The sequence below is a fragment of the Ranitomeya variabilis genome, chromosome 1, assembly GCF_051348905.1.
Source record: "Ranitomeya variabilis isolate aRanVar5 chromosome 1, aRanVar5.hap1, whole genome shotgun sequence".
In the NCBI taxonomy this organism is placed as follows: Eukaryota; Metazoa; Chordata; class Amphibia; order Anura; family Dendrobatidae; genus Ranitomeya; species Ranitomeya variabilis.
This window is the reverse complement of record NC_135232.1, coordinates 606,478,865-606,502,144: the sequence shown is the minus strand read 5'-3', so window position 1 is coordinate 606,502,144 and position 23,280 is coordinate 606,478,865. Positions and strand designations below refer to the sequence as shown.

The 23,280-nt window shown below is 43.4% G+C and overlaps 1 protein-coding gene across 3 annotated transcripts in view; it reads left to right on the top strand.

Moving 5' to 3' along the window:
- Positions 1 to 1,440: 1,440 nt before the first annotated feature.
- Positions 1,441 to 23,280, top strand: part of LOC143770362 (NACHT, LRR and PYD domains-containing protein 3-like) — a 38,037-nt gene continuing 16,197 nt past the window's right edge. For 2 of the 3 annotated variants that reach the window (XM_077259957.1, XM_077259940.1), the window contains exons 1-2: positions 1,441 to 1,506; positions 5,279 to 5,416. The gene's annotated coding sequence lies outside the window, so the exon portion shown is untranslated. The remainder of the gene's footprint in view (positions 1,507 to 5,278; positions 5,417 to 23,280) is intronic. The other variant, XM_077259949.1, reaches the window with a different exon arrangement.

Below are 23,280 nucleotides of genomic sequence, written 5' to 3'. Positions count from 1 at the left end.
ATAAGGCAGCCCCCCAGGCAGATCAAGCAGCCACCCCTCCCCCCCGGCAGATCAAGCAGCCCCCATATAAAACACAGTAAAGAAATACTCACCTCTCTTCCTCCTTGTTCCAGCGGCGCTCCCTACTCCCGCTCATCTGACAGCGGGCGCTGGGCGGTGACGTCATCGCGCTCGCTGTCAGACGGTGTGGGGGATGATGGGAGGAGCGCAGGGCAGCGCTCCTTCCCTCATCACTGCGGTGAGCTGTATCGGCTAGATGCCGATACAGCTCACCGTGCAATGACAGGCGGGGGGCCCACTGCTGGCACCGGGCCCCCGCCGCCTGCTCAGGGGCCCCATAGCGGCAGAGCAGGGGATCGATTCTCCCTGCTCTGCCGCAGAATGTAACTGCATCGGCTCGCTGCGAGCGCCGATGCAGTTACAGTAGCGTAGCTCCGGGTGGGCCCCCTCAGAGCGCGGGGCCCGGGGCGATGGCCTCCTCTGCCCCCCCAGTAGCTACGCTACTGCTGTGGACCCCTGGCTGACACGCTGATGTGAAGCAAATGAAATACATTTGTTAATTGAGCACTTACTTGTGTTATCGGTGGTGATACACTAACAGAGCATTTTTTCTATTGATAAGTATTTATTGTTCTTGAACCATTTTTATGAAATGGGTTGTTAGAATGTGTACCTCTGTCGCACATATGCTATACTCAAGTGCTACTACAGGAGACCCAAGCCTTAAGATGGGCCCTGCCCACGTCACAGTGGGCCACTGCATTGTGCTTGCCCCCAGGCTAAAATTTGCCAGCCAGCCCCTGTGCAGTGCATCAATATCTATGAATTCTTTGTGTGTGATCAGTGTCCCAAAGTCATTTAACCCCTTAAAACCATCAGTTACTTATTCAATTGTGTGAAAATCGGCTTTTTGCCCACTTTTATGCCAGTTCTGATGCCCAGAATCCATTTGGGCCAGGCAAGAGGGACATGGGTTTGATGCGATGCATCACTGTCTATGTATTCTTAGTGTGAGATCAGTGGCCCAAAGTCATTTAACCCTTTCATTAATGCCCTTCGGTGCCCACTTTGAGACACATTTTTGTGCCAGTTTTTATTGTTTTTGTAAGTGTATTCACATCAGGGCACCTCACTGCATAGTATGATATTATTGTGATGCTTATTTTTTGTTGTTAAACCTATAAAAAACGGAAAAGAAAAAATTGCTGAATAAGAAACTGACGAATAAGAAACCAACTTCAGCCTCGTATATATGTTAATATAAACGATATTGTGTAAGTTATAGATACATTTTTCATGTGTTGGAAGCTTTCTTCAGTCTGCGGCCTTTCGTTACACATGACGAATTACCGTATATCAGTGACTCCATTTTATCTCATACTTGGAAATCTTTCCTGAAGATGCCCTGTGAATAGTTAACCAGAGGACGTCTGTCCCTGTGCTGTTCCTGGGAGGGACAGACTCTCTGTACTTTCACTTTCGCAGATTTCAGGAGACGACAACAAGGTAAACACTCTAATTCTTTCGGTAAAACACTGTAATTCTTTCAATTTATTTAACCCCTTAATGACTGCCAGTACACCTTTTTACGACCTTAATCCTCGTCGCTGTGAAAAAGCCTCCTCTGACAGGCGTAAATTCTGCGGGTGACTGCTGCGTATGACAACCGACACCCTGCAGCATTGGTCCGGATCGGTCTCAACAGTGGCATGTAAAAGGTTAAAAGAGGGAGAGGACTCTTTCATTAACCCTATCGGTGCCCCGAGATTGCAGGAGCCAATAGTTGCTATCGCAATCCAGGTCATCTCATAACTTCAGGGTACAATGGTCTGGCCGCCATGCGCAGGGTAAACAGGCTGCGTCAGTGAATAACTGACAGGTCTCCAGCCCTGCAGTGCAGGTGAACAGCAATGAATGTGAAAAATATTCATGTCCCGCAGTGGCACTATGTAAAACAGTAACAAAAAATGTTATAAAATGTGTAAAAAGGTAAAAAAAAACCCACAAAGGTACCGTACACAAAAATCGTGAAAATCTGTTTTGTCACTACCAACACAGATTTTCTCTAAAAACTAAAATAAACAAACAAAAATACATAGAATTGGTATCTGAAATGACCCTATCATTTCTCTCCTACTTCAACTATTTTTGGAATATAAATCCTAACCTGGAGATTTTCCATAAGCTCGATATAGTGACAACATGTGGGACATATTATCTGACACATCCACCACCCTTGTCTGTGAGAACCATAGTGTGTTGGTCCAGGGGCGGACACAGACTGCAGAGGGTCCCTGTGCAAGAAATCTTCCCGGGCCCCCCCCCCCACCCCCACACCGCAACAAAGTTATGTAAACATATAGGTTGTAATATTTATTATCAGTTTAGAACACAACTATCAACTCTAAATAATAAATTTAAGCTCCATATTTAACAACTGAAAATAACACAAAGCAGTCATGCAATTGATGTCATATCTGGCAAATCTGGATGTGCTTATTGTGGCCTATGACTTATCAAGCATCACAGACTGTTGTTACTTTATAAACTGGAGGAAATAATACTGTAGTGAGGAGGATTTGATTTTTTTTCAAAACGTAAACGGATTGTCCAGGACTGTTTTATTATTTAACTATGAACCTATGAACTGATAGGCAGGTAGTTGCTAACTACCCACCTGTTCTGTGCTGGCCTAGAGCAGTCAAGGACTGCTCCTGCCACAGATCCTGCTGCTTCATGTCAATAGTTTGTGTTTGTGATTTTAACCTCTGGTTTATTTACATTATTAGTGATAATAATTGATCCGAGGCCTTAAGGTTTGCCTTTTGAATATGTCCTTGGCTCCATTCAAGTAACCAGCGTGGATACCATCCAAATCGGGGCAAAGTGGACTCATCAAGACATCTGCTTCAGAGAAAATGGGACAAATATTCTTACTATGGAGACTGTTATACTGAAGCGATGCACTTTTCCCACTATAATGTGAAGCCGATGTATAGAAAACGGCTTAGTTCCACTTTGTATATTTATTTATTTACCGGTTTTTATTATGAGCTGTATTTTTGATGGGTCCCCAATTGTCCTGTATTGGTAGTAGCTATGAGTAGTGGATGTGGAGGGAGTAGCTTTTATACCTATATTGTGCATCTTAGTATCCTCCCTCATCAGTGGCCGTGCGCATCGCGCTGTGACTCGTCCTGTCCCTGTGTGGACCGGCGTCTCAGGGCCCGGTGTGTGCGCTCCGGGCATTTTTTTGCCCTGGGCGTGCGCACCTGGTCTGACGCTGAGTTTCACTGCCGGGACCTGCCAGACACAGTGCGTATGTGCCGATGGCGCCACTGTGATTGGCTGCTGTGTACCATGTGACCGGGGCCAAGGGCTATTTTAAGGTCCTGTTAGGCAGTATATGGTTATCCCCCTGAGGAAGTGGCACTGGTGGCCACGAAACGTGCGTTGGGGACCATCGCCCGACCGCCCCCTCCTACCTCTGTGTAGTGGTAAGTGCTAGCACCCTCTTTCGACCACCATACTTTCATGGCATTACTATAGAATCCCACTTGTTTTGGGGTGATCTTGGTTGGATAGTGTAGGTGCTTTTCCTTATCCATACCATTACAAGGGTATTTACATCTGGGGGAGTGGGGGGATGGGCACTTTTCCAGCATTCCTGGGACATTCATCCTGTGCTCTAGTCATTAAATAATGTAATGTTTTGATATATATTTTTGTACTATTTATGGCAATTAAAGTTTGTTTTATAAATCATTGCTCTGAATTTTTCTCCTTTTGGCATCGCACATTCATGTCAATAGAGCAGCTTTTCATGTTCTGGGCTGCTCTGTTTATGGGGCATGACTGCCGACCTCATGCTGTTCAATAGCCGGCTCCCTGTAGTTATGCAATGGGGAGATGGCTGTCAATCAGCATAACGTTGGCAGTCACAGCCCTTCAACAGACTAGAAGAGAAGCTGCTGTTCTGTTGATGTGATGTCAGAGGAAGCAGCATTAGTGGTAAGTCACTACCCTGAGCTGGCACAGGTCTGCACTGGGCAGGACAGGCAGTTAGTTAGTAACTACCTGCCTGTTAGAGCTTAGGCCTATAGTAAAAAAAATGGAATGGTTTTAGACAACCCATTTAATAACAATTGTGCCCTTTATTGCTAAATACTAAAAACCATTTTACTAAATCAAATCAAGATAACTAGGCTTTAGTCAGCCATTCAAATGTTTGAATTTAGAAATGTTCACTGAAAAATGTATTTCAAACAGTAAAACCGTGTGGAGGTGTGAACAATTTACTTAAAACTCATTCTCCTGGCCTTCTTTTCAGCAAATTCATCAATAATATTATTTAAGTTAATCTTTCTAGCACGGTCATTTTCAATTGACAGCATAGCTATTCCACTTCGCCTTTCTTGTCCCATTGTACACCTCAGGTAGTTTTTTTATTAGCTTTAGTTTTGAGAAGGAGCGTTCAGCGCTAGCCACTGTTACTGGCAAGGATAAAAACAAACTACTGTATATGCTGTACACACTTCTGGAAAACTTGGAACTAGCACACTCTTGTTAACAATCAATAGCTTGGCAATTTCTTCCACAGTGGTCACAAGTGCAATTTGTGATTTGAAGCAAGCTCTGAATGAAATGAGCTGTGTAGGAAGAGTTGGATGAAAAGTCTTTTTTGAAATGGTTCACAAGGCATTATCTGAGCATGCTTGTGTGTGTTACCAACATCACTGCTTTGCGTCACCCCTCCTCTGCTGCTGGGCTCAGGCACGTCCGCTCCCTCTCCCCTGTCGTGGTGTCAGCTCCCGTCGCTGCGCGCTCCTGCCGCTCAGGGTCTGTGCGCGCCAGTTCTTCCCCTGCTGCAGCGCGTTCCCGGCATTCTACTTCCGGGTCCGGGGGCGTCCATGTCACTCCGTCCCTTCCAGTGCCTTGCTCTCCTGGGGGTATGTGAAGTCAGCGAAGGCGCTCTAGGTTCTCCAGAGGGGGCAGGTGTATCTTTCCTGTTTCGTCTTCCGGGGGTCACCAAGGTCAGTTTTCCCAGTAACCTATCCCGCTCCTGCCTCTGCTATAAGAGGCAGGCTCTCCTGCTTCCTGGTGCCTGATTGTCATAGCTTTGCTATTGCGTCTGGCCCTTCCCGCTTTAGTACCGTATACTCTCTCTGTTAGTGTCTACGCCTTCGTCTCTCCGTTCGTTCTTGTCTCCTTTGTTTCCCTTCCAGTTCCCGGTCATTCCCTTTTCTAGTGTCTTATTTTACCTTTTGTTTTCCCTCAGCCTTCCTCCGTTCTGGCTTCCCAGTCCTCCTGACCGTCCTCTGACTACCTGGGTCTCCCGCCTGAACTTCCTCTCCAGCATCAGCAGACTCTCGTTTCTTCCTTCTTGGAGCCGTCCCTCTTGGTACTTCCACCGTGGGTAAGTGACCTCTGGGCCTGCTCCTGACGGTCCCTGTATAGGGGTCGGTTCTACTCTAGGTCCGCTCACCCAGGGGTAGGTCTTCCCACGGTCCAGAGGGTCCACTCTAGTTTTCCTGTTCAGCCCGTTATAGTGTGCTGAGTGTCTTCGGCGAACTCAAATAATATTTTCGACTCCCCACCGCTTCATGTCTCGCGACTGTTCGACAGCCGCAACACATGCAGTGGTTGCCTAATAAACAGGCTATCCCCACGTACTGTGGCTGTCAAATAGCCACGAATCATGGAGCACCAGGGACTCAAACATATTATTGGAGAACGCTGATGATGCTCTATCAGCACTTGAGCATGCTTAGATAATGCCTTATCCAAACATGCTCGCTCATGACCAGTATTGTAACCACTACTCCCAACATGGTGGTTCATATATAAATTGTTGTTTCTTTATTTTTCAAAACAATACTGTATTGTATGCTTACAAAATGTCCACAAGGTAGCAAAGATCCTGTCAGGCTGGTCCACACTCGTCCTCTACAGCAACTTCCCGCGCCAAGCTGCGACTCCAGTGCACAGAAGACACTTGCAGATCATCCCCTGTCAGCCAATCACAGATATGCTTGTAAGGCAAAGTCTGTGATTGTCTGAGAGGTAACCATGCACAAATGTCACTGTGCACTCCATATTACCTAGCATGTATGTACCAGGGGGCGCTCTGTAGATTTATATCCCAGGGCGCATCCCTCTATATAGTGCATGCTCAATCATTTTAATACATTTATTCCAGGCGGTCCAGCCCTTCCCCTACCTAGACCAATGATTCATTTCATTCATACCTCCCCTCACCCCCCCTATTTTCATGTGTAATGTAAGGACCCAGTCCCGCGGATCACTGAGGCTCCGGGAAGAGTGCGCACGCGCACAATAAAGCAGTGAGTCACAAGCAGAGCCTGCGTCAGTGACTCACTGAGAGGCCCTCCCCCTCCCTCACTCCGTCCTCTCTTCCTGTTTCAGCGTCTGCCACCCGTCATCTCACCACAGACCGCACGAGTGACAGCCGGCCGGACAGCAGCATAATGAATGCTAGCAGGTTCTCCTGTTAGCAGTAATACTGCCACCGGCTGTCATTCACAACAATGCCTTGTATGTCCGTCGGGGGCCCCCTCCCGCTCTGGGCCCCGGTACGGTTGCACCGGTTGAACCGGTGATATGTCCGCCCATGTGTTGGGTCAGCCACTACTATTAGCTGAGACCATTATTCTGCTGGTGGTTTACAGTGGCTGGTCTGTATCCCAAGCAACTTTTCCCTCAACCTTCACCAAAGTTGTTGTGGTTGTGGAGACCCTGAAATGGCATCAAATCTTGGCTCAAGGCTCTTTCTCCCATGTATTTTTAGGACCACCCAGTCTCCCAACTTGAGATCATGTGCCCTTGATTCAGAGTCTGGAATAGAATAATACATCTGTTTAGTCACTTATGTAAGGCTTGTACATCGCCGGTCACAATGACATGCTGCATCTGAAGTGACTGGTGGAAGTATAGTATAATCCCATTCTAGGGGCTGAACCAAATAGCATTTCATATGGAGAGAGACTGGTTTTTCTATCTGGAGTGTATCTCACTGAGAAAAGAGCTAAAGACAAGTGTTAGGTCCACGGCTCGCCACTCCCCTACTTTACTTTCTGGATTGTTAACTTTAACCCTTTCCTGACATATGACGTAACTGTACGTCACAGTCCTGAAGGGGTTCCTGCAAATTGATGTACAATTACATTTTGGAGATAATGTGGGCACATAAGCTATGCCAGCATGATCGCTTCCAGGAGCTTGGCTTAAGTGATAACCGAGCTAGGGCTAGTGCCCGCACCGCCCATCCAATCATGGGATTTAACCCACTTGATTACTTTGAATCAAAAGACTCATTAGATTAGAAGCTTTGCATCAGGTAATAGGTATTAACAATCATCTCCTCTGTCATGGGTTTTAATCCTTTCTAACCTTTGGATCCAGAGTCTTAATGTACCTAAACATTATCTTATAAGTAAAAATCAATAGTGAAAAGTTAGATCTGTCTTTGATTCAAACCTGCTGGAGAACGAGTGCCCATTGTGAATATCCAACTCTTTCAGCTCCAGTAATAAACGCTTATAATCTCCTCCTCTATTGGGGGTTCTAACCCTCTCAATGCCTGTAAATCTAAAATCTGTCACCATTAAGTTGCTGGAGGAAATGTTTAGAAACAGCTGATGGATTGCTGGCAATTGGATCATGGCTGTGAGAAAGATGTCTTCTGATTCTAACATTTAAGGGACAATATTGTCCAAACTGTTATCTTGTGGTAATATTGGAATGTTTCATTTAAAGTGAAACTGTCAGCAGGATTCTGGTGAGTAAACTGCAGACAATGTCAGGTTGACGTTGTTATACTGATTAAAATGATACCTTGGAAGATGAAATCCATCTTGTGGTTATTGTTTAATCTTTATTTGTAGTTTTTAGTTAATGAAATTCTCGTGCTCCGGGGCTGCCTGTGGGCAGGGCTGTGTGCGAGACTGTGTGGGGGGGAATATTTGGTGTGCTTAGATATTCAGTGACCTGCTACCTGACATACTGAATATAATATGCTTAAAAAAATAAATAAGTAAAATCACATTCAGCAGGCAGGCGCCGGCCTCTGTGCTGTAGCATGATACGGTGGATAACATATATATTTTCATTTTATTTAGACATATATATTTCCTTGAAAAAAAAATCTAAATCAAAATGGTTCCAGTGGCCGCACCTGCCCACTAGCGTGTATCGCGTTCCAATAGATGCTACTGCGCAGGCGCCGCTGCTGCCAGTGCCATTTAGGTAGAGAAAAATAATAATCTTCATCAATATGGCTCCTGCATAGTAGCATCGTTCCGATAGACACTACTTGGACAACTTATCATTCCTCACGCTTGGCCCCCATAAAATAATGAAGCTTATACTTTGCTCCTATCCCTGCGCCATTAGTATCAGCACTCAGTCTCCCGAGATTCTTGTGCTGTTGTTATGACACATGATGCCGGCGTCCAATCAGTGCTGGTGTCACTGTCCCTGCATCCTGTGGAATTGGGCATGAAGAGGAAGTCCGAGATCAGCTGCAGCCCTGACTTTCTATTCATGTTTGATTTGTCGGAAGGGGGTGACGGTGACACTAGCGCTGATTGGTCGCAGGTGTCACATGTCACAAAAACCGCATGGGAGCCCTGAAAGAGCGAGTGCTGACACCGCGGGAATGGCGCTGGCACGGAAGGTAAGTATAGGCTTTATTATTTTATGGGAACCAAACATTTTGATCAAGAAGGGGTTGTCTTCGGAGTGGACAAACCCTTAATGCCATTAAATTCAAGACTAAAGGTAATGGACAAAAAAATGGTCACTATTTTCTGAAAAACAATGACATTTTTTAACATGTCTTTTCTGTCCTGATTATTTATTATATTGATAGCTCTGTCTATCATCCAAAGAGGATAACCTCTCTACTTTAGCCTGTCACAAACTAATTTTTGTACATTATTCTATTCTGAATTGTTAGAGCAGTTTCTACTAACCCACGCCATTTCATCAATGGTGAGTGCCTTTTTGGCACACTTCGGGTGACATGATTCTGCATGCAATAAGGAATTGCCTGCTTAAGATAATTAATAATTGGTCCAGCCTTTTAGTGGGGGGCACTTGTTTTGATATACAGTATATGTTTCCCAATTAACTGGAATCCTCATTCTAATTTGAGATCTGGATGATACAATGCATGTCTGTCCCTGTTCGGGCACCAAATTTCTATGAGTGAAATCAACTCTCTTCAATTGCCTTTCAATTGCCTATTGCCTTTTGAACTCCAAATAATAAGATATGTTTGCAAGAACTTGGAAATTCAGACAGCACAACCTTAGGATGGTTTACAAAGCCTAATGTCTGGCTTATTGTGGTACAGGCCAAGTTATATACTGTCACAATCAAAGAAAATTTCCCACCAAAAGATGTTGCCTTCCCCCCAAGCTTCAATTACTATAACCAGGGGCTGGCTGGCAATTTTCAGCCTGGGGGGCAATCACAAGGCAGTGGCCCTCGAGTTGCGGTGGCCCTCCTTTTCCCTGCTTATATCTGGCCACTGCATTAGGGTATGTGCACACGTCAGGATTTCTTGCAGAAATTTCCTGAAGAAAACTGGAAATTTTCTGCAAGAAATCCGCATTTTTTTTTTTGCGTTGTTTTCCCGTTTTTTTTCGCGTCTTTTTTAGCATTTTGCAAGCGTAATTAGCTTGCAGAATGCCAAAGTTTTCCAAGCGATCTGTAGCATCGCTTGGAAAACTGACTGACAGGTTGGTCACACTTGTCAAACATAGTGTTTGACAAGTGTGACCAACTTTTTACTATAGATGCAGCCTATGCAGCATCTATAGTAAAAGACAGAATGTTTAAAAATAATAAAAAAATGGTTATACTCACCCTCTGCAGACAGCCGATATCCTCAGCGGTGTCCGTTCCTAGATGGTGTGGTTCAGGACCTTCGATGACGTCGCGGTCACGTGAGCGGTCACATGACCGGTCTCGCGACCAATCACAAGACAGCGACGTCATCGCAGGTCCTGAACCACACCATCTATAGGACCCAAAGCGGCAGCATGCAGCGGTGAGAGGCGGGAACACTCCAGGGGCCATCGAAGGTGAGTATATGACTATTTTTTATTTTAATTCTTTTTTTTTTGACCAATTATATGGTGCCCAGTCCGAGGAGGAGAGTCTCCTCTCCTCCACCCTGGGTACCAACCGCACGTAATCTGCTTACTTCCCGCATGGTGTGCACAGCCCCGTGCAGGAAGTAAGCAGATCAATGCACTCCTAGGTGTGCGGAATCCCCGCAATTCCGCATTTTTAATGAACATGTTGCTTTTTTTTCCGCAATGCGATTTTTTTTGCGGAAAAAAATGCAACATTTGCACAAAAAATGCGGAATACACTGTAAATAATAGGAAGCATATGTTAGCGTTTTTTTCACGTTTTTATCACGTTTTTATAGCGAAAAAACGAGAAAAAACGTGAAAAATACTGAACGTGTGCACATGGCCTTAAAGTAGCAGAGATAACAGGCTTTAAAAACAAGCTGGTACACAGATATGGAAACTGAACAGAGCTTGCTGCATAGATATAGGAGCAGAATCGAGCTTACTCCAGAGATATGGGAACAGAACAGAGGTTACTACAGAGATATGTGAGCAGAACAGAGCTTACTACAGAGATATGGGAGCAGAACAGAGCTTACTATAGAGATATGGGAGCAGAACCGAACTTACTAGATTCAGAGATATGGGAGCCGAACCGAGCTTACTGCAGAGATATGGGAGCAGAACCGAGCTTACTGCAAGGATATGGGAGCAGAACCGAGCTTACTGCAGAGATATGGGAGCAGAACAATGCTTACTACAGAGATATGGCAGCAGAAATGAGCTTACTACAGAGATAGGGGAACAGGACCGAGCTTACTACAGAGATATGGGAGCAGAACCTAGCTTACTGCAAAGATATGGGAGCAGAACCAAGCTTACTACAGAGATATGGGAGCAGAACCGAGCTTAGTGCAGAGAAATGGGAGCAGAACCGAGCTTGCTGCAGAGATATGGGAACAGAATCGAGCTTACTACAGAGATATGGGAGCAGAACCAAACTTACTACAGAGATATGGGAGCAGAACCTAGCATACTACAGAGATAAGTGAGGAGAACCGAGCTTACTAGAGAGATAAGGGATCAGAACCGAGCTTACTACAGAGATATGGGAGCAGAACCGAGCTTACTGCAGAGATATGGGAGCAGAACCGAGCTTACTACAGAGATAAGGGAGCAGAACCGAGCTTAATATGTCTACTACATGGAACCAAGTCTGCTACATAGAAACTGGAGCAGAACTGAGATTACGACATACATACAGTACCATAATCTAGATTACTACATTGATAGAGTACCAGAACCAAGCTTACTGCTTAGATATTGTGCCATAACGGAGCTTACTTACAAACATACACACAACAATACAGCTACACAGTGCCTAGTACTATCACCACTACACAGAGAATACATAATATTATAATATCACCATTACCTCTACATGAAACTACACTCTATACAAAGACCAATGATGCCATACACTATACACTCCCTGACACAAGTTATGTTGCTTATTCATGTTATGTAAATAAAAGCTTATAACCTGACGTTAAATTCATCCATTGGTTGTATAAGTTATTCTTTTGAAAGCTGAAACCCTCCAAAATGTGGTTTAGGTTAAGAAAATAAATTGTTATTAAAGCAGAAATATTGATCAGTTAATGGACACAGAATGGTCAGATTTTGGCAAGACAAAATTTTTGTTGCCCACAGACAAATAATTAACTTAACATACAAATATATGTTGCATAACATTGGTGAATGAAGTTGTGGTGCTCCTCTAGATTCTTTGGTTTTGTCTTCCAAGCTTCCTCTTTCATCCTACCCCAAACATGCTCAATGATGTTCATGTCTGGTGACTGGGCTGGCCAGTCCTTGAGCACCTTGATCTTTTTTGCCTGGAGGAACTTTGTTGTAGAGATGGATGTATGAGATGGAGCACCATCCTGCTGCAGAATGACCTCTTTTATGATTTGGAATATAAGAGGTAGCTAATACTTCTTGATATTTTAGGCTATTGATATTGCCTTCCACCTTGCAAATGTTTCGCACACCCCTATACGGAATGTAACCCCAGACCATGATCTTTCCACCACCAAATGTAACTGTCTTCTGGGTGTATTTTGGATCCATACGGGCTCCAGTAGGTCTCCTGCAGTGTTTGTGGCAGCTGTGGTGTAATTCTACTGAATAGAAATCCACCTTCTGCCACTTTTCCAGTGTCCATCTATTTAGCAGGCTGTGGGAGTTTGTAGATGCCACACGGTTTTTTATTTGCCTTTTGTTTAGTGCTGGCTTCTGGGCACTGATTCGACCATGGAGGCCATTTTGAGACAGAATCCTAGAAACTGTTCTAGTTGACACAGGGACTTGAGGTGACCAGACCTGTTGGAGCTCTGCTGCTGTGGAAGAGGGGCTTGCTTTGGATTTTCTAACCAACAAACGTTCCTCCTGAGCAGTTGTCTTGCGGGGTCTGCCGGACCTGGGCTAGTCAAACACATCTCCAGTCTCTTCAAATCTTTTTTTTAATTTTTTGTACTTGACGCTGAGACACATTAAAGGTGCCCGCCACCTCTGCAGTGGATCTGGTCTTCAGCCTCTTGATAATCCAGGCTTTGGTCGCAGGGTGGATTTTTGGCATGTTGTCAGAGCTTAAGTTGCAGTTCAAGTGAAGGTCTGGGGAGCGGGGTTTCTTTTTATACACATACACTAAATAACCGATCATTTACTGAGCACAGGTGAGGATGTAAACTAGGATTGGGTGCATTATATGACCAGGCGACAACACTTTTGTCTTGCTAAAATCTGACCATTCTGTGTCCATTAACTAATCAATATTTCTGCACTGATGTCAATTTATTTTCTTAACCTAAACCACATTTTGGAAGGTTTCAGCTTTCAAAAGAATAATTTATACAACCAATGGATGAATTTAACATCAGGTTATAAGCTTTTATTTACATAACATGGATAAGCGACGTTACTTCTGTCAGGGAGTGTACACCTTTCACTACTTGTATACTACAATACTGATCATTAATTTTAAAAAAGCACAATACTAAGTGCCATTGTATACAGGAACTCTGTATTTACGGTCAGTGTAAAGATACTACAGTGATCACTGGTGACATTATACACAGGAGATCTGTATAAGGTGTCAGTGTACAGGTAATACAGTGATCACCACTGCCAGTGACATACACAGGAGCTTTGTATATAGTATACAGTGTATAGTGTCAGTGTACAGGTAATACACTGACTCACTAGTGACGTCTCTAGCTGAAGTCCTTCATCTTTGCTTTTCATTTTCATCCAGCACAGACTGCCGTCACTTCTCCCAGCCAGGACTCATCTCTGCATAAAATAACACAGTTACCTAGGCCTCCAGACCACATTCCCCACTTTTTCCATTTCTTCTACACCATGTTCCAACTTATTATGCAAATTATATTTTTCTCGGATTTTCCTAAATGGTCGGTGCAAATGACAGTCAGTCTAATAAAAGTCATCACCCGTTAGATTATACATCAAATTTTATTGAAGAAACCTCCCAATGATAACAGTATAATCTCCAAAATGAATAAAAACTCAAAATGCACTGTTCCAAATTATTAGGCACAGTAGAATTTCTAAACATTTGATCTGTTTTAAAGAACTGAAAATGCTCATTTGTGGAATTTGCAGCATTAGGAGGTCACATTCACTGAACAAAAAAGCTATTTAACGCCAAAACATCCTAACAGGCCAAGTCACATGTTACCATAGGAACCCTTCTTTGATGTCACCTTCACAGTTCTTGCCTCCATTGAACTTGTGAGTATTTGGAGAGTTTCTGCTTGTATTTCTTTGCATGAAGTCAGAATAGCCTCACAGAGCTGCTGTTTGGATGTGAACTGCCTCCCACCCTCATAGATCTTTTGCTTGATGATACTCCAAAGGTTCTGTATAGGGTTGAGGTCAGGGGAAGATGGTGGCAATACCATGAGTTTATCTCCTTTTATGCCCATAGCAGCCAATGACTCAGAGATATTCTTTGCAGCATGAGATGGTGCATTGACATGCATGAAGATGATTTTGCTCCTGAAGGCACAATTCTGATTTTTATACCATGGAAGAAAGTTGTGAGTCAGAAACTCTATATACTTTGCCGAGGTCATTTTCACACCTTCGGGAACCTTAAAGGGCCCTACAAGCTGTTTCCCCATGATTCTGGCCCAAACATGACTCCTCCATCTCCTTGCTGACGTTGCAGCCTTGTTGGGACATGGTGGCCATCCACCAACCATCCACTACTCCATCCATCTGGACCACCCAGGGTTGCTCGACACTCATCAGTAAACAAGACTGTTTGGAAATCAGTCTTAATGTGTGTCTGGGCCCACTGCAACCGTTTCTGCTTGTGAACACTGTTTAGGGGTGGCCGAATAGTAGGCTTATGCACCACAGCAAGCCTTTGAAGAATCCTACACCTTGAGGTTCGAGGGACTCCAGAGGCACCAGCAGCTTCAAATAACTGTTTGCTGCTTTGTAATGGTATTTTGGCAGCTGCTCTCTTTATCCAATGAATTTGTCTGGCAGAAACCTTCCTCATTATGCCTTTATCTGCATGAACTCTGTCTGTGCTCTGTTTCAGTCACAAATCTCTTCACAGTATGATGATCACTCTTAAGTTTTCATGAAATATCTAATGTTTTCATACCTTGACCAAGGCATTGTACTATTTAATGCTTTTCAGCAGCAGAGAGATCCTTTTTATTTCCCATATTGCTTGAAACCTGTGGCCTGCTCAATAATGTGGAACATCATTTTTAAGTAGTTTTCCTTTAATTAGAATCACCTGGAAAACTAATATCACATGTGTTTAAGATTGATTTCAGTGATCCATTGAGCCCTGAGACACAATACCATCCACGAGTTTATTTGAAAAACAAAACAATTAAATCTTTATGACACTTAAATCTAATTTGCATAATAATTTGGAACATGGTGTACACTAGACATCTGAATACAGAGGTGCACCCACAAACAATATATAATTGGTTATTATGCAACCTCATAGATTGTAAGCTTGCGAGCAGGGCCCTCATTCCTTTTGGTATCTGTTGATCTATGTGTTTATTGTTATGCTTAATGTCCATTGTCTGTACAAGTCCCCTCTAAAATGTAAAGTGTTGGCACTATAGAAATAAAATTATTAAAATTATTATTATTAACCGACCATTCCAAATATAAATTATAATCCACCACTGTGCACCCACTAACTATAAATAGCCACTTTCCCCATTTAAGATATAAATTAATTAGCACCTGTACTCTTTCCCCCAATTCATTACCAGTCACTTCATCCTCAACGCCCCCCACTATGTACCTACCACTCTAACCCTAACTCCGATTCATTATAGTTAGATGCCCCTCCCACCCCAATTCATTGTCATGTCTTTCTCTCTCACCCTCTATTCATTATCAACTTCTCTACCCCACATTCAATACATCATTTACTCCCCCACCCTTAAAATTAATTATTTGTTCTTCCCCTAGATCATCATTTGCTCTCCCCACCCCCTCTTCAATTGATCATTTGCTCTCCCCACCCCCACCTTCAATTAAATTGCTGTCCCCTGTACCTCACACTGAATTTATCATTTTGCAGTCCCCCCACTTTAATTTGAAGTCCCCTTCATTCATTGCAGTCCCCTATCACCCCCTCACTTCATCTGCAGTGCCCCTTCATAATTTGCAGCCCCCTATCCCCCTTCCATTTCATCATGAGCAGTCCCACATCAGACACACTTCATCATGTGCAGTCCTGCAGTCCCGTTCTCCCACTTCATCATGTGCAGTCCCCTTACCCCCCACTTCATCATGTGCAGTCACCCTTACCCCCCACTTCATGTGCAGTCCATCTTACACTACACTTTATCATGTGCAGTCCCCATTACCCCCCACTTCATGTGCAGATCACCTTACCCCCCACTTCATCATGTGCAGTCCCCTTTAACCCCCACTTCATCATGTGCAGTCCCCCTTACCCCCCACTTCATCATGTGCAGTCCCCCTTACCCCCCACTTCATGTGCAGCCCCACTCCCCCTTCATCATGCGCAATCCCCCTTACCCCCACATCATGTGCAGCCCCATTCCATCATGTACAACCCCACTCTCCCCACTTCATCATGTGCAGTCTCCTTTATCCACTAAACTATCATGTGCAGCCCCACTCCCCCTTCATCATGTGCAGCCCCACTCCATCATGTACAGCCCCACTCAACCTTCATCATGTGCAGCCCCACTTACCCCCTCACTCCATCATGTGCAGTCTCCTTTAACCCCCAAATTCCACAAATTCCATCATGTGCAGTCTCCTTACACCTCCCACTTCATCACTTGCAGTTACCCACCATTAAATTTATTTTATAAAGAAAACAAAAAAGTTCTTCATACTTACCTCACCAGTCGCTCCCCTGCAGTGCCTCTCTGCTTCAAGCATTCGGGTCATGTCGGCGTGTGCGTGAGGATGCCATCGCGCATGCCCAACAGCTAACCTGGAAGTATAGAGAACATGAAGGGAGCAGTAGCTGTGCAGCCGTCAAGGTGACAGCCAAGCATAGCTCCTGGCCCCAGAGCAGATGTGTGCGCTAACTGTGATGCGGCTGTGTCTGCTGCCGGCCGCGTCACAGTACAGCAGACATGGCTGTGCACAATTTGCTGTGTGGCTGTAGCCACCACCAGGCAGCCGGCCCTGAACAGCAGCTGGAGGAGCGGCCCGGGGGGCATTTGCCTCTTTGCCACCTGGGCCAGTCAGCCCCTGACTATAACCATCCAATAAGAATGTAGTGCATGAGCATGTTTGATCAACATGGAACAAAAATCATGGTACAAAATAGATACACCTAGACGAAATGGAGTATGTTTTCTCACACTATAAAACTGTCAAATTAGGCCGGCCTCACACTAGAGAGTTTTACGGACGTATGAGCGCATAAACTACGTCCTTAAAATACGCATTGCACACGACCCAATGATTCTCTATGGCCCAGCTCCTATCTGCCGTATTTTACTGATCCGTATTATACGATCTTGTATGGCCGTAGAAAATCGCAGCATGCTGCGTTTGTCACCGTATTGCGCAAAAAAATCGCCAATGAAAGTCTATGGGGGCGAGAAAAATACGGATTCCACACGGACCAGCAGTGTGACTTGCGAGAAATACGCAGCGGTGTTAGTGAAAAGCCGGTAATTCAATTGCCGGCTTTTCATTTCTCCTGCACAAACCCGACATGATATGAGACATGGTTTACATACAGTAAACCATCTCATATCCCTTTTTTTGTTGCATATTCCACACTACTAATGTTAGTAGTGTGTATGTGCAAAATTTGGGCGCTGTAGCTGCTAAAATAAAGGGTTAAATTGTGGAAAAAATTGGCGTGGGCTCCCGCGCAATTTTCTCCGCCAGAGTGGTAAAGCCAGTGACTGAGGGCAGATATTAATAGCCTAGAGAGGGTCCATGGTTATTGGCCCCCCCTGGCTAAAAACATCTGCCCCTAAAATGATTTAACCCCTTCAGATGGATTTACATCGTGGGACATAACAACGGAAGGTATGGAATATTGTTGTTTGTTTTTTTAACTTTGTTACAGAACGAGGGTCTTCAGGTGGATTAAGAGTCTAATAAAATATTACAACACCCTGTGTCTTTATTTCATTAAAATACTTTGTAATCATGTGTGTGTGTTTTATTAACCATTTAGTACTATTAGATTAATAATGGATAGGTGTCATAATTGACGCCTCTCCATTATTAATCTGGCTTAATGTCACCTTACAATAGCAAGGTGACATTAACCCTTCATTACCCCATATCCCACCGCTACACGGGAGTGGGAAGAGAGTGGCCAAGTGCCAGAATAGGTGCATCTTCCAGATGTGCCTTTTCTGGGGTGGCTGGGGGCAGATGTTTGTAGCCAGGGGGGGCCAATAACCATGGACCCTCTCTAGGCTATTAATATCTGCCCTCAGTCACTGGCTTTACCACTCTGGCGGAGAAAATTGCGCGGGAGCCCACGCCAATTTTTTCCGCTATTTAACCCTTTATTTTACAAGCTACAGCGCCCACATTTTGCACATACACACTACTAACATTAGTAGTGTGGAATATGCAGAAAAAAAGGGATATGAGATTGTTTACCGTATGTAAACCATGTCTCATATCATGTCGGGTTTGTAAAGGAGAAATGAAAAGCCGGCAATTGAATTACCGGCTTTTCACATATATTGCGCTGAATTAAATATAAATACAGAATATATATATATTTGTCTCAATGATATATATATATATATATATATATATATATATATATATATATATATACACTGTATATATGTTTTAACGAACATTTGAGCACATAAATCCATTAGATGTCGGTTTTGCAAGCCTGCGAGAAAATATCGCAGTACGGATGCCATACGGATTACATACGGAGGATACCATGCGCAAAATACGCTGCCACACCCTGCCTACGGATGACATACGGATCACTATTTTGGGGACTTTTCTGCGTATTACGGCCGTAAAAAACGGACCTTATTTACATACGCTGAGTGTGAGGCCGGCCTTATGCTGTACAACAACACAGTAAAAAAAATGCAAAAAACATTCCAAAAGTTTAGCTTTTTCATCAAACTGACACACAAAAAAACTGAATAAAAAGTGATCAAAAAGTCATATGTAAAAAAAGCAAATGGTATCAATAAAAAGTCAACTCATCATGCAATTAACAAGCCCCTGTATGGCTCTCTTGATGAAAAAAAATGAAAAGTTACAGCTCTAAGAATATAGCGATCAAAAACAAATTCATTTAGTAAAATATTGTTTTTAGTGTGTAAAAGAAGCAAAGCATAAAAAACATAACTTTAGTATTGCTATAATCTTATCACTTTTACCACATGGGGAACTGCGCAAAAAAATAAAATATAAAAACAATAGCTGAATTGCTATTTTTTTGTTAATTATGTGTCTGAAAAATCTAAATAAAAGAGATCAAAAAATGTTTTGTGCACCTTAAGGCTGGAGTCACACTTGGCGTAAGACAATACGCCACGTATTATACGTCTGTACTACGGCCGTAATACGGAGAAATGTTCCCAAAATATTGATCCGTAGTCAGGGTGTGTCAGCGTATTTTGCGCATGGCATCCTCCGTATGTAATCCGTATGGCATCCGTACTGCGAGATTTTCGCGCAGGCTTGCAAAACCGACATCTAATGGATTTATGTGCTCAAATGTTCGGGAAAACATATATACAGTATATATATATATATATATATATATATATATATATATATATATATATATGTCATTGAGACACATATATATATATTCTGTATTTAGATTTAATTCAGCGCGATATCTGTGAAAAGCCGGTAATTCAATTGCCGGATTTTCATTTCTCCTGCACAAACCCGACAGGATATGAGACATGGTTTTCATACAGTAAACCATCTCATATCCCCATTTTTTTTGCATATTCCACACTACTAATGTTAGTAGTGTGTATGTGCAAAATTTCAGCGCTGTAGCTGCTGAAATAAAGGGTTAAATGGCGGAAAAAATTGGCGTGGGCTCCCGCGCAATTTTCTCCGCCAGAATGGTAAAGCCAGTGACTGAGGGCAGATATTAATAGCCAGGAGAGGGTCCATGGTTATTGGCCCCCCTTGGCTACAAACATCTGCCCCCAGCCACCCCAGAAAAGGCACATCTGGACGATGCACCTATTCTGGCACTTGGCCACTCTCTTCCCACTCCCTGTAGCGGTGGGATATGGGGTAATGAAGGGTTAATGCCACCTTGCTATTGTAAGGTGACATTAAGCCAGATTAATAATGGAGAGGCGTCAATTATGTCACCTATCCATTATTAATCCAATTGTTTGAAAGGGTTAAAAAACACACACACACACACGATTTAAAAGTATTTTAATGAAATAAACACAGCGGTTGTTGTAATAATTTATTGCTCTCTCAATCCATTTCCAGGCCCTCGCTTGGCAAAATAATAAACGCACAAGATACATACCTTCTGATGTCAGATCACGTCCAACGAGGTAATCCATCTGAGGGGCAGATGTTTTTAGCCACGGGGGGGCCAATAACCATGGACCCTCTCCTGGCTATTAATATCTGCCCTCAGTCACTGGCTTTACCACTCTGGCGGAGAAAATTGCGCGGGAGCCCATGCCAATTTTTTCCGCCATTTAACCCTTTATTTCAGCAGCTACAGCGCTGAAATTTTGCACATACACACTACTAACATTAGTAGTGTGGAATATGCAAAAAAAAAGGGGATATGAGATGGTTTACTGTATGAAAACCATGTCTCATATCCTGTCGGGTTTGTGCAGGAGAAATGAAAAGCCGGCAATTGAATTACCGACTTTTCACTAACACCGCTGCGTATTTCTCGCAAGTCACACTGCTGGTCCGTGTGGAATCCGTATTTTTCTCGCCCCCATAGACTTTCATTGGCGAATTTTTTGCGCAATACGCTGACAAACGCAGCATGCTGCGATTTTGTACGGCCGTAGAAAGCCGTATAATACTGAACCGTAATATACGGCTAATAGGAGCAGCCCCATTGAGAATAATTGTGCCGTATGTTATGCGAGTTTTACGGACGTAGTTTCTGCGCTCTTACGTCCGTAAAACTCGCATGTGTGACCCCGGCCTAATAATGCTAGTAAAAATGTCACCTTATCTTTCTAATAACCCCTTATACAACCCTATTGGACAATTTTTTTTCAAAATATAGCTCTCAGAATATGGCAACAAAAAAACTATTTTTTTATTTAAAAAAAACAAACATTTTTAGTGTGTAAAAGTAGAAAGACCTAAATAAAGCATATACCGATAATCTGGCATAGCTGTAATCGCAGTGATCTAAACAACAAAACCGTCTTACCACCTGGTCTCTGTTCTGGCGTAGTCCTGACATTTTAGGCAAATTCTTAGCGCTCAAAAGTGTGTTCAACTACACATGTGTGCGTGCCTAAAAAGACGGGACACCGCCAAAACAAGGGCCAAATGGAGTCCAAATTGTCTTTCTTTATCGAACTCCTTATAGTGTTTCATCTGAATCGCATTTTTGTGGGATATAGATGGAAATCCTGACATAAGTGCTCAGTATAGAACACAAGAATGTGATCTCAGCTTTAAAGTAAAAGTGATCAAACAATGTAATATACAGCCGAAAATGTTACCAATAAAAACCCTAAGAATATGTTTCCAGGTTCAGTAAATGCTGCGGATTGATTGCTGCGTACAGCCGCAGGGTCCAATCCGCAGCGGCCAGATGTTACAGCATAGTGGAGGGGATTTTATGAAATCCCATCTCCACTATGCGTGCAGGGGCGCCTCCGGCCTCTCTGCGTAAGCGGACATGCGTCGCATCTTTCTAGACCACAGCATGTCTATTTATCTTGCATCTCCACAAGATAAATATCACAGTCCAATGTATAGGATGAACACATGCGGAATCACAGCGCGTACAAAAGTCGGAAGTGCTTTGGACAGAGCGGACATGTGCTGCGCCCAAAGCGCTGCCATTTCTGACCGTGGAAACATACCCTAACTTATCCAGCAAAAAACAAGCTCCATGTTACTGGTAGGACAAAGGCTTTGGAAATGCATCATGTCTCCCCCCCAAATAAAATCTTGTGAAATCTGTTTTCCTATTACCAAATGATCCCTTGCCATCTGAGCCCCACCGTGCCTATATTGCAGTTATTGGCCACATGTTTGGCATTACTGTAGTGAGGATGAGCCCACTTAACAATCTAAAAGGTGCAGGTCTCCAGAAGTACAAGCTGGACATAATGTAGGGATACTAAACTGGCGAATTTACAATTCTCCCCCACAAAAAAGCATGGAGTGGATGTTACAAAGTTAAAACACATTGGCACAGAATAGTGACTGCAGCTATTGATGAATTTATTAGGCTACTTTCACACATCAGGTTTTTTGTTTCGGGCACAACCTGGCAAATTTGCAAAAAACGGATCTGGAGTAAATTTTGAAAAAACTGAGGCACTGGATCCGTTTTATAGCTGGATCCGGCGCATCCGTCTTTCTTTACCGCGCATGGATTTTTGAAGAGAGAGAGACAGAGAGAGACACTTGTGGGCATGCTCAGTGTACAAGAGAGAGACACTTGTGGGCTTGCTCAGTGTACAAGAGAGAGAGAGACACTTGTGGGCATGCTCAGTGTACAAGAGAGAGACACTTGTGGGCTTGCTCAGTGTACAAGAGAGAGAGAGACACTTGTGGGCATGCTCAGTGTACAAAAAACGGATTCGGTAGCCAGAACCGTTCATTCACACATCCGTTCCATGCGTTTATTGCCGCAAACGTCCCTTCAGGCTTTTTCGCCGCACAGAAAAAAGGTTGCAGTAGACGTTTTTTGTGTCCGGCAAAAAAGCCTGAAGGGACAGATCCGGCACAATTCTGATGAAACGCATGTCCTTCAGGCACAATCCGGCGCTAATACAACTCTATGGTAAAAAAACGGATCCGGCGTAAAAAAAACGGATCCGTTTTTTTCTAAAACTGCCGGATTGTGCCTGAAACAAAAAACCTGATGTGTGAAAGCAGCCTTAAGATGTATCATTTCTAAAATGAAGACAACTCTTCTTTTTCTGCTATTGTGGCACCTTCGTGGCTCTTGAAATGTCGCCGGCAAACTATTCCAGGAAAATCTGTGCTCCAAAAGCCAAATATCGCTCCTTCCTACTTAGCCCTGCCATGTGGCCTAACAGTAGTTTCTATCGACATATGGAGTATCCCTGCGTTAGGCAGAATGTGCTCACCAAAGTGTGAGGTCCAGTTTCACCCTTCAACCCTTATATACTGTAACTAAAAAGTTTGCAGCTAATAAAAAATAAAAAAATTTAAATTTTTACCACTAACATTATATATTTCCTCTTCCACGTGCTATAAAATTCTGTGAGGCACGTGTGGGTTTAAATTACTCATTATACCCCTACATGAATTCCTGAAGCATGAAGTTTCCAATATAGGGTCACATAAGCTGAAAAAAAAATGTAATTACAATTCTCATTCAAATTTGAAAGTATAATTTTAGCGTGAAAAAAATGTATAATTTTTCATTTTCATGGCCTAA